Genomic DNA, 12,714 nt, shown 5'->3' on the forward strand with positions numbered 1-12,714 from the left:
TCACGCTGTCTGTAGTGATAGTACAGGCAGCAGCAGTGTTCCGGGCTGTAGTGACATCACACTGTCTGTAGTATGAGTACAGCCAGCAGCAATGTTCTGGGCTGTAGTGACATCACGCTGTCTGTAGTGATAGTACAGCCAGCAGCAATGTTCTGGGCTGTAGTGATATCACGCTGTCTGTAGTGATAGTACAGGCAGCAGCAGTGTTCCGGGCTGTAGTGACATCACACTGTCTGTAGTGATAGTACAGGCAGCAGCAGTGTTCCGGGCTGTAGTGACATCATGCTATCTGTAGTGAGAGTACAGGCAGCAGCAGTGTTCCGGGCTGTAGTGACATCACGCTGTCTGTAGTGATAGTACAGGCAGCAGCAGTGTTCCGGGCTGTAGTGACATCACGCTGTCTGTAGTGATAGTACAGGCAACAGCAATGTTCCGGGCTGTAGTGACATCACACTGTCTGTAGTGATAGTACAGGCAGCAGCAAAGTTCCGGGCTGTAGTGACATCACACTGTCTGTAGTGAGAGTACATCCAGCAGAAATGTTCCGGGTTGTAGTGACATCATGCTATCTGTAGTGATAGTACAGCCAGCAGCAATGTTCTGGGCTGTAGTGACATCACGCTGTCTGTAGTGATAGTACAGCCAGCAGCAATGTTCTGGGCTGTAGTGACATCACGCTGTCTGTAGTGATAGTACAGGCAGCAGCAGTGTTCCGGGCTGTAGTGACATCACACTGTCTGTAGTGATAGTACAGCCAGCAGCAATGTTCTGGGCTGTAGTGACATCACGCTGTCTGTAGTGATAGTACAGGCAGCAGCAGTGTCCCGGGCTGTAGTGACATCACACTGTCTGTAGTGATAGTACAGGCAGCAGCAGTGTTCCGGGCTGTAGTGACATCATGCTGTCTGTAGTGAGAGTACAGGCAGCAGCAGTGTTCCGGGCTGTAGTGACATCATGCTATCTGTAGTGAGAGTACAGGCAGCAGCAGTGTTCCGGGCTGTAGTGACATCACGCTGTCTGTAGTGATAGTACAGGCAGCAGCAGTGTTCCGGGCTGTAGTGACATCACACTGTCTGTAGTGATAGTACAGGCAGCAGCAGTGTTCCGGGCTGTAGTGACATCATGCTATCTGTAGTGAGAGTACAGGCAGCAGCAGTGTTCCGGGCTGTAGTGACATCACGCTGTCTGTAGTGATAGTACAGCCAGCAGCAATGTTCTGGGCTGTAGTGACATCACGCTGTCTGTAGTGATAGTACAGCCAGCAGCAATGTTCTGGGCTGTAGTGACATCACGCTGTCTGTAGTGATAGTACAGGCAACAGCAATGTTCTGGGCTGTAGTGACATCACACTGTCTGTAGTGATAGTACAGGCAGCAGCAATGTTCCGGGCTGTAGTGACATCACGCTGTCTGTAGTGATAGTACAGGCAACAGCAATGTTCCGGGCTGTATTGACATCACACTGTCTGTAGTGATAGTACAGGCAGCAGCAATGTTCCGGGCTGTAGTGACATCACGCTGTCTGTAGTGATAGTACAGGCAGCAGCAAAGTTCTGGGCTGTAGTGACATCACGCTGTCTGTAGTGATAGTACAGCCAGCAGCAATGTTCTGGGCTGTAGTGACATCACGCTGTCTGTAGTGATAGTACAGGCAACAGCAATGTTCCGGGCTGTAGTGACATCACACTGTCTGTAGTGATAGTACAGGCAGCAGCAAAGTTCCGGGCTGTAGTGACATCACACTGTCTGTAGTGAGAGTACAGCCAGCAGAAATGTTCCGGGTTGTAGTGACATCATGCTATCTGTAGTGATAGTACAGCCAGCAGCAATGTTCTGGGCTGTAGTGACATCACGCTGTCTGTAGTGATAGTACAGCCAGCAGCAATGTTCTGGGCTGTAGTGACATCACGCTGTCTGTAGTGATAGTACAGGCAGCAGTAGTGTTCCGGGCTGTAGTGACATCACACTGTCTGTAGTGATAGTACAGGCAGCAGCAGTGTTCCGGGCTGTAGTGACATCATGCTATCTGTAGTGAGAGTACAGGCAGCAGCAGTGTTCCGGGCTGTAGTGACATCACGCTGTCTGTAGTGATAGTACAGGCAGCAGCAGTGTTCCGGGCTGTAGTGACATCACACTGTCTAGTGAGAGTACAGGCAGCAGCAATGTTCCGGGCTGTAGTGACATCACGCTGTCTGTAGTGAGAGTACAGGCAGCAGCAATGTTCCGGGCTGTAGTGACATCACACTGTCTGTAGTGAGAGTACAGGCAGCAGCAATTTTCCGGGCTGTAGTGACATCACACTGTCTGTAGTATGAGTACAGGCAGCAGCAAAGTTCTGGGCTGTAGTGACATCACGCTGTCTGTAGTGAGAGTACAGGCAGCAGCAAAGTTCCGGGCTGTAGTGACATCACACTGTCTGTAGTGATAGTACAGGCAGCAGCAAAGTTCCGGGCTGTAGTGACATCACACTGTCTGTAGTATGAGTACAGGCAGCAGCAAAGTTCCGGGCTGTAGTGACATCACGCTGTTTGTAGTATGAGTACAGGCAGCAGCAATGTTCCGGGCTGTAGTGACATCACGCTGTCTGTAGTAATAGTACAGGCAGCAGCAGTGTTCCGGGCTGTAGTGACATCACACTGTCTGTAGTATGAGTACAGGCAGCAGCAATGTTCCGGGCTGTAGTGACATCACGCTGTCTGTAGTGAGAGTACAGGCAGCAGCAATGTTCCGGGCTGTAGTGACATCACGCTGTCTGTAGTAATAGTACAGGCAGCAGCAGTGTTCCGGGCTGTAGTGACATCACGCTGTCTGTAGTATGAGTACAGCCAGCAGAAATGTTCCGGGTTGTAGTGACATCATGCTATCTGTAGTGATAGTACAGCCAGCAGCAATGTTCTGGGCTGTAGTGACATCACGCTGTCTGTAGTGATAGAACAGCCAGCAGCAATGTTCTGGGCTGTAGTGACATCACGCTGTCTGTAGTGATAGTACAGGCAGCAGCAGTGTTCCGGGCTGTAGTGACATCACACTGTCTGTAGTGATAGTACAGGCAGCAGCAGTGTTCCGGGCTGTAGTGACATCATGCTATCTGTAGTGAGAGTACAGGCAGCAGCAGTGTTCCGGGCTGTAGTGACATCACGCTGTCTGTAGTGATAGTACAGGCAGCAGCAGTGTTCCGGGCTGTAGTGACATCACACTGTCTGTAGTGAGAGTACAGGCAGCAGCAGTGTTCCGGGCTGTAGTGACATCACACTGTCTGTAGTGAGAGTACAGGCAGCAGCAGTGTTCCGGGCTGTAGTGACATCACGCTGTCTGTAGTGATAGTACAGACAGCAGCAGTGTTCCGGGCTGTAGTGACATCACGCTGTCTGTAGTGATAGTACAGGCAGCAGCAATGTTCCGGGCTGTAGTGACATCACGCTGTCTGTAGTGAGAGTACAGGCAGCAGCAGTGTTCCGGGCTGTAGTGACATCATGCTATCTGTAGTGAGAGTACAGGCAGCAGCAGTGTTCCGGGCTGTAGTGACATCACGCTGTCTGTAGTGATAGTACAGGCAGCAGCAGTGTTCCGGGCTGTAGTGACATCACACTGTCTGTAGTGATAGTACAGGCAGCAGCAGTGTTCCGGGCTGTAGTGACGTCATGCTATCTGTAGTGAGAGTACAGGCAGCAGCAGTGTTCCGGGCTGTAGTGACATCACGCTGTCTGTAGTGATAGTACAGGCAACAGCAATGTTCCGGGCTGTAGTGACATCACACTGTCTGTAGTGATAGCACAGGCAGCAGCAATGTTCCGGGCTGTAGTGACATCACGCTGTCTGTAGTGATAGTACAGGCAACAGCAATGTTCCGGGCTGTATTGACATCACACTGTCTGTAGTGATAGTACAGGCAGCAGCAATGTTCCGGGCTGTAGTGACATCACGCTGTCTGTAGTGATAGTACAGGCAGCAGCAAAGTTCTGGGCTGTAGTGACATCACACTGTCTGTAGTGAGAGTACAGCCAGCAGAAATGTTCCGGGTTGTAGTGACATCATGCTATCTGTAGTGATAGTACAGCCAGCAGCAATGTTCTGGGCTGTAGTGACATCACGCTGTCTGTAGTGATAGTACAGCCAGCAGCAATGTTCTGGGCTGTAGTGACATCACGCTGTCTGTAGTGATAGTACAGGCAACAGCAATGTTCCGGGCTGTAGTGACATCACACTGTCTGTAGTGATAGTACAGGCAGCAGCAAAGTTCCGGGCTGTAGTGACATCACACTGTCTGTAGTGAGAGTACAGCCAGCAGAAATGTTCCGGGTTGTAGTGACATCATGCTATCTGTAGTGATAGTACAGCCAGCAGCAATGTTCTGGGCTGTAGTGACATCACGCTGTCTGTAGTGATAGTACAGCCAGCAGCAATGTTCTGGGCTGTAGTGACATCACGCTGTCTGTAGTGATAGTACAGGCAGCAGTAGTGTTCCGGGCTGTAGTGACATCACACTGTCTGTAGTGATAGTACAGGCAGCAGCAGTGTTCCGGGCTGTAGTGACATCATGCTATCTGTAGTGAGAGTACAGGCAGCAGCAGTGTTCCGGGCTGTAGTGACATCACGCTGTCTGTAGTGATAGTACAGGCAGCAGCAGTGTTCCGGGCTGTAGTGACATCACACTGTCTGTAGTGAGAGTACAGGCAGCAGCAATGTTCCGGGCTGTAGTGACATCACGCTGTCTGTAGTGAGAGTACAGGCAGCAGCAATGTTCCGGGCTGTAGTGACATCACACTGTCTGTAGTGAGAGTACAGGCAGCAGCAATTTTCCGGGCTGTAGTGACATCACACTGTCTGTAGTATGAGTACAGGCAGCAGCAAAGTTCTGGGCTGTAGTGACATCACGCTGTCTGTAGTGAGAGTACAGGCAGCAGCAAAGTTCCGGGCTGTAGTGACATCACACTGTCTGTAGTGATAGTACAGGCAGCAGCAAAGTTCCGGGCTGTAGTGACATCACACTGTCTGTAGTATGAGTACAGGCAGCAGCAAAGTTCCGGGCTGTAGTGACATCACGCTGTCTGTAGTATGAGTACAGGCAGCAGCAATGTTCCGGGCTGTAGTGACATCACGCTGTCTGTAGTAATAGTACAGGCAGCAGCAGTGTTCCGGGCTGTAGTGACATCACACTGTCTGTAGTATGAGTACAGGCAGCAGCAATGTTCCGGGCTGTAGTGACATCACGCTGTCTGTAGTGAGAGTACAGGCAGCAGCAATGTTCCGGGCTGTAGTGACATCACGCTGTCTGTAGTGAGAGTACAGGCAGCAGCAATGTTCCGGGCTGTAGTGACATCACGCTGTCTGTAGTAATAGTACAGGCAGCAGCAGTGTTCCGGGCTGTAGTGACATTACGCTGTCTGTAGTATGAGTACAGCCAGCAGAAATGTTCCGGGTTGTAGTGACATCATGCAATCTGTAGTGATAGTACAGCCAGCAGCAATGTTCTGGGCTGTAGTGACATCACGCTGTCTGTAGTGATAGTACAGCCAGCAGCAATGTTCTGGGCTGTAGTGACATCACGCTGTCTGTAGTGATAGTACAGGCAGCAGCAGTGTTCCGGGCTGTAGTGACATCACACTGTCTGTAGTGATAGTACAGGCAGCAGCAGTGTTCCTGGCTGTAGTGACATCATGCTATCTGTAGTGAGAGTACAGGCAGCAGCAGTGTTCCGGGCTGTAGTGACATCACGCTGTCTGTAGTGATAGTACAGGCAGCAGCAGTGTTCCGGGCTGTAGTGACATCACACTGTCTGTAATGAGAGTACAGGCAGCAACAATGTTCCGGGCTGTAGTGACATCACGCTGTCTGTAGTGAGAGTACAGGCAGCAGCAATGTTCCGGGCTGTAGTGACATCACGCTGTCTGTAGTGAGAGTACAGGCAGCAGCAATGTTCCGGGCTGTAGTGACATCACACTGTCTGTAGTGAGAGTACAGGCAGCAGCAATTTTCCGGGCTGTAGTGACATCACACTGTCTGTAGTATGAGTACAGGCAGCAGCAAAGTTCTGGGCTGTAGTGACATCACGCTGTCTATAGTGAGAGTACTGGCAGCAGCAAAGTTCCGGGCTGTAGTGACATCACACTGTCTGTAGTGAGAGTACAGGCAGCAGCAATGTTCCGGGCTGTAGTGACATCACGCTGTCTGTAGTGAGAATACAGGCAGCAGCAATGTTCCGGGCTGTAGTGACATCACGCTGTCTGTAGTGAGAGTACAGGCAGCAGCAATGTTCCGGGCTGTAGTGACATCACGCTGTCTGTAGTGAGAGTACAGGCAGCAGCAAAGTTCCGGGCTGTAGTGACATCACACTGTCTGTAGTGAGAGTACAGGCAGCAGCAATGTTCCGGGCTGTAGTGACATCACGCTGTCTGTAGTGAGAGTACAGGCAGCAGCAATGTTCCGGGCTGTAGTGACATCACGCTGTCTGTAGTGAGAGTACAGGCAGCAGCAATGTTCCGGGCTGTAGTGACATCACGCTGTCTGTAGTGAGAGTACAGGCAGCAGCAAAGTTCCGGGCTGTAGTGACATCACACTGTCTGTAGTGATAGTACAGGCAGCAGCAATGTTCCGGGCTGTAGTGACATCACGCTGTCTGTAGTAATAGTACAGGCAGCAGCAGTGTTCTGGGCTGTAGTGACATCACACTGTCTGTAGTGATAGTACAGGCAGCAGCAGTGTTCCGGGCTGTAGTGACATCACGCTGTCTGTAGTGATAGTACAGGCAGCAGCAGTGTTCCGGGCTGTAGTGACATCACACTGTCTGTAGTGAGAGTACAGGCAGCAGCAATGTTCCGGGCTGTAGTGACATCACGCTGTCTGTAGTGATAGTACAGGCAACAGCAATGTTCCGGGCTGTAGTGACATCACACTGTCTGTAGTGATAGTACAGGCAGCAGCAATGTTCCGGGCTGTAGTGACATCACGCTGTCTGTAGTGATAGTACAGGCAACAGCAATGTTCCGGGCTGTAGTGACATCACACTGTCTGTAGTGATAGTACAGGCAGCAGCAAAGTTCCGGGCTGTAGTGACATCACACTGTCTGTAGTGAGAGTACAGCCAGCAGAAATGTTCCGGGTTGTAGTGACATCATGCTATCTGTAGTGATAGTACAGCCAGCAGCAATGTTCTGGGCTGTAGTGACATCACGCTGTCTGTAGTGATAGTACAGCCAGCAGCAATGTTCTGGGCTGTAGTGACATCACGCTGTCTGTAGTGATAGTACAGGCAACAGCAATGTTCTGGGCTGTAGTGACATCACACTGTCTGTAGTGATAGTACAGGCAGCAGCAAAGTTCCGGGCTGTAGTGACATCACACTGTCTGTAGTGAGAGTACAGCCAGCAGAAATGTTCCGGGTTGTAGTGACATCATGCTATCTGTAGTGATAGTACAGCCAGCAGCAATGTTCTGGGCTGTAGTGACATCACGCTGTCTGTAGTGATAGTACAGCCAGCAGCAATGTTCTGGGCTGTAGTGACATCACGCTGTCTGTAGTGATAGTACAGGCAGCAGTAGTGTTCCGGGCTGTAGTGACATCACACTGTCTGTAGTGATAGTACAGGCAGCAGCAGTGTTCCGGGCTGTAGTGACATCATGCTATCTGTAGTGAGAGTACAGGCAGCAGCAGTGTTCCGGGCTGTAGTGACATCACGCTGTCTGTAGTGATAGTACAGGCAGCAGCAGTGTTCCGGGCTGTAGTGACATCACACTGTCTGTAGTGAGAGTACAGGCAGCAGCAATGTTCCGGGCTGTAGTGACATCACGCTGTCTGTAGTGAGAGTACAGGCAGCAGCAATGTTCCGGGCTGTAGTGACATCACACTGTCTGTAGTGAGAGTACAGGCAGCAGCAATTTTCCGGGCTGTAGTGACATCACACTGTCTGTAGTATGAGTACAGGCAGCAGCAAAGTTCTGGGCTGTAGTGACATCACGCTGTCTGTAGTGAGAGTACAGGCAGCAGCAAAGTTCCGGGCTGTAGTGACATCACACTGTCTGTAGTGAGAGTACAGGCAGCAGCAATGTTCCGGGCTGTAGTGACATCACGCTGTCTGTAGTGAGAGTACAGGCAGCAGCAATGTTCCGGGCTGTAGTGACATCACGCTGTCTGTAGTGAGAGTACAGGCAGCAGCAATGTTCCTGGCTGTAGTGACATCACACTGTCTGTAGTGATAGTACAGGCAACAGCAATGTTCCGGGCTGTAGTGACATCACGCTGTCTGTAGTGATAGTACAGGCAACAGCAATGTTCCGGGCTGTAGTGACATCACGCTGTCTGTAGTGATAGTACAGGCAGCAGCAAAGTTCCGGGCTGTAGTGACATCACGCTGTCTGTAGTGAGAGTACAGGCAGCAGCAAAATTCCGGGCTGTAGTGACATCACGCTGTCTGTAGTGAGAGTACAGGCAGCAGCAAAGTTCCGGGCTGTAGTGACATCACGCTGTCTGTAGTATGAGTACAGGCAGCAGCAATGTTCCGGGCTGTAGTGACATCACGCTGTCTGTAGTAATAGTACAGGCAGCAGCAGTGTTCCGGGCTGTAGTGACATCACACTGTCTGTAGTATGAGTACAGGCAGCAGCAATGTTCCGGGCTGTAGTGACATCACGCTGTCTGTAGTGAGAGTACAGGCAGCAGCAATGTTCCGGGCTGTAGTGACATCACGCTGTCTGTAGTGAGAGTACAGGCAGCAGGAATGTTCCGGGCTGTAGTGACATCACGCTATCTGTAGTGAGAGTACAGGCAGCAGCAATGTTCCGGGCTGTAGTGACATCACGCTGTCTGTAGTGAGAGTACAGGCAGCAGCAATGTTCCGGGCTGTAGTGACATCACGCTGTCTGTAGTGAGAGTACAGGCAGCAGCAATGTTCCGGGCTGTAGTGACATCACGCTATCTGTAGTACAGGCAGCAACAGCAGTATTAAAGTGCTCATAGTGGGCGTCTTAGTACCGGAATACTCATACACACGGCTGTGCAACAGGGAGGGGCTTGTAGCCGTATTTACATATAACTGCAGAATCAGTACCGGCTAAAGACACAGACGGACGCCACAGCGCTCAACTCAGAATTCTGCCCATGATGTTGTTGTGATATAGCTGTAATTACCAGTCTTCATGTGTAGTTTCATATATATATATTATGTACAGGATATAGTACATTTTTTATGGCTGTATCCTTTATATTTGTTTGTTTTGCTTCATCTTTGTATAGTCAGATTTGATAGTTTTCTTATAGGCCCTACACACTGGATGATTTCTGCGATTTGGACGATGATCGATATGAACGTTTTACGATATCGTCCAAATTGGCTTGCTATGTTTGACAATGAAAAACCAACGATGAATGACCGCGGGGACATGCATTGTTCATCGTCTGTTCCTCCACACTAAATGATATGAATGATATATTGTTATATTCTGAACGATATCGTTCATATTGTACTTAAATATCGCCCAGTGTGTAGGGCCTATTACATTGACAACACTGAGTAGAACAGGAAGACATGATATGTAGCATATGGAACACTGTATAATCTGTGTGACTAACCTCTATTGTGTATGACCATGTCTAAAGTGTGCTATATGACTGTGTGATGTGTCTCAGGCGTGCTATATGACTGTGTGATGTGTCTCAGGCGTGCTGTATGACTGTGTGATGTGCCTCAGGCGTGCTATATGACTGTGTGATGTGTCACAGGTGTTCTGTGTGACTGTATGATGTGTCTCAGGTATTCTGTATGACTGTGTGATGTGTCTCAGGCGTGCTGTGTGATATGTCTCAGGTGTGCTGTGTGACACTGTGCATGGGATTCAGGTGTACTGTGTGATATGTCTCAGGTGTACTGTGTGATATGTCTCAGGTGTGCTGTGTGACACTGCATGGGTTTCAGGTGTACTGTGTGACACTGTGTGATGTGTCTCGTGTGCTGTGGGACACTGTATGATGTGTCTCAGGTGCTCTGTGTGATGTGTCTCATGTGTGCTGTGGGACACTGTGTGATGTGTCTCAGGTGCTCTGTGTGATGTGTCTCATGTGTGCTGTGGGACACTGTGTGATGTGTCTCAGGTGCTCTGTGTGATGTGTCTCAGCTGCTCTGTGTGACACTGTGTGATGTGTCTCAGGTGCTCTGTGTGATGTGTCTCAGGTGTGCTGTGTGACACTGTGTGATGTGTCTCAGGGGCTCTGTGTGACACTGTGTGATGTGTCTCAGGTGCTCTGTGGGACACTGTGATATGTCTCAGGTGCTCTGTGTGACACTGTGTGATATGTCTCAGGTGCTCTGTGTGATGTGTCTCAGGTGTGCTGTGTGATGTATCTCAGGTGATCTGTGTGATGTGTCTCAGGTGTGCTGTGTGACACTGTGATGTGTCTCAGGTGCTCTGTGTGACACTGTGTGATGTGTCTCAGGTGCTCTGTGTGACACTGTGTGATGTATCTCAGGTGCTCTGTGTGATGTGTCTCAGGTGCTCTGTGTGACACTGTGTGATGTGTCTCAGGTGCTCTGTGTGACACTGTGTGATGTGTCTCAGGTGCTCTGTGTGACACTGTGTGATATGTCTCAGGTGCTCTGTGTGATGTGTCTCAGGTGCTCTGTGGGACACTGTGTGATATGTCTCAGGTGCTCTGTGTGACACTGTGTGATGTGTCTCAGGTGCTCTGTGGGACACTGTGTGATATGTCTCAGGTGCTCTGTGTGATGTGTCTCAGGTGTGCTGTGTGACTGTGTGATGTGTCTCAGGTGCTCTGTGTGATGTGTCTCAGGTGCTCTGTGTGATGTGTCTCAGGTGCTCTGTGTGACACTGTGTGATGTGTCTCAGGTGCTCTGTGTGATGTGTCTCAGGTGTGCTGTGTGACTGTGTGATGTGTCTCAGGTGCTCTGTGTGACACTGTGTGATATGTCTCAGGTGCTCTGTGTGACACTGTGTGATGTGTCTCAGGTGCTCTGTGGGACACTGTGTGATATGTCTCAGGTGCTCTGTGTGATGTGTCTCAGGTGTGCTGTGTGACTGTGTGATGTGTCTCAGGTGCTCTGTGTGATGTGTCTCAGGTGCTCTGTGTGATGTGTCTCAGGTGCTCTGTGTGACACTGTGTGATGTGTCTCAGGTGCTCTGTGTGATGTGTCTCATGTGTGCTGTGTGACTGTGTGATGTGTCTCAGGTGCTCGGTGTGACACTGTGTGATGTGTCTCAGGTGCTCTGTGTGATGTGTCTCAGGTGCTCTGTGTGACACTGTGTGATATGTCTCAGGTGCTCTGTGTGATGTGTCTCAGGTGCTCGGTGTGACACTGTGTGATGTGTCTCAGGTGTGCTGTGTGACACTGTGTGATGTTTCTCAGGTGCTCTGTGTGACACTGTGTGATGTGTCTCAGGTGCTCTGTGTGACACTGTGTGATGTGTCTCAGGTGCTCTGTGTGACACTGTGTGATATGTCTCAGGTGCTCTGTGTGATGTGTCTCAGGTGTGCTGTGTGACACTGTGTGATATGTCTCAGGTGCTCTATGTGATGTGTCTCAGGTGTGCTGTGTGACTGTGTGATGTGTCTCAGGTGCTCTGTGTGATGTGTCTCAGGTGCTCTGTGTGATGTGTCTCAGGTGCTCTGTGTGACACTGTGTGATGTGTCTCAGGTGCTCTGTGTGATGTGTCTCATGTGTGCTGTGTGACTGTGTGATGTGTCTCAGGTGCTCGGTGTGACACTGTGTGATGTGTCTCAGGTGCTCTGTGTGATGTGTCTCAGGTGCTCTGTGTGACACTGTGTGATATGTCTCAGGTGCTCTGTGTGATGTGTCTCAGGTGCTCGGTGTGACACTGTGTGATGTGTCTCAGGTGTGCTGTGTGACACTGTGTGATGTGTCTCAGGTGCTCTGTGTGACACTGTGTGATGTGTCTCAGGTGCTCTGTGTGACACTGTGTGATGTGTCTCAGGTGCTCTGTGTGACACTGTGTGATATGTCTCAGGTGCTCTGTGTGATGTGTCTCAGGTGTGCTGTGTGACACTGTGTGATATGTCTCAGGTGCTCTATGTGATGTGTCTCAGGTGTGCTGTGTGACTGTGTGATGTGTCTCAGGTGCTCTGTGTGATGTGTCTCAGGTGCTCGGTGTGACACTGTGTGATGTGTCTCAGGTGCTCTGTGTGACACTGTGTGATATGTCTCAGGTGCTCTGTGTGACACTGTGTGATATGTCTCAGGTGCTCTGTGTGATGTGTCTCAGGTGTGCTGTGTGACACTGTGATGTGTCTCAGGTGTGCTGTGTGATGTGTCTCAGGTGCTCTGTGTGACACTGTGTGATGTGTCTCAGGTGCTCTGTGTGATGTGTCTCAGGTGCTCTGTGTGATGTGTCTCAGGTGCTCTGTGTGATATGTCTCAGGTGCTCTGTGTGATGTGTCTCAGGTGTGCTGTGTTACTGTGTGATGTGTCTCAGGTGATCTGTGTGATGTGTCTCAGGTGTGCTGTGTGACTGTGTGATGTGTCTCAGGTGTGCTGTGTGACTGTGTGGTGTGTTTCAGGTGTGCTGTGTGACTGTGTGATGTGTCTCAGGTGCTCTGTGTGACACTGTGTGATATGTCTCAGGTGCTCTGTGTGATGTGTCTCAGGTGTGCTGTGTGACACTGTGTGATGTGTCTCAGGTGTGCTGTGTGACACTGTGTGATGTTTCTCAGGTGCTCTGTGTGACACTGTGTGATATGTCTCAGGTGCTC

The 12,714-nt window shown here is 50.3% G+C and overlaps 1 protein-coding gene across 39 annotated transcripts in view; it reads left to right on the top strand.

Moving 5' to 3' along the window:
• TCF7L2 (transcription factor 7 like 2) overlaps window positions 1-12,714 on the top strand; it is a 262,286-nt gene that overhangs the window by 129,696 nt on the left and 119,876 nt on the right. The window lies entirely within an intron of this gene.

Source organism: Pseudophryne corroboree, chromosome 3, assembly GCF_028390025.1.
Source record: "Pseudophryne corroboree isolate aPseCor3 chromosome 3, aPseCor3.hap2, whole genome shotgun sequence".
In the NCBI taxonomy this organism is placed as follows: domain Eukaryota; kingdom Metazoa; phylum Chordata; class Amphibia; order Anura; family Myobatrachidae; genus Pseudophryne; species Pseudophryne corroboree.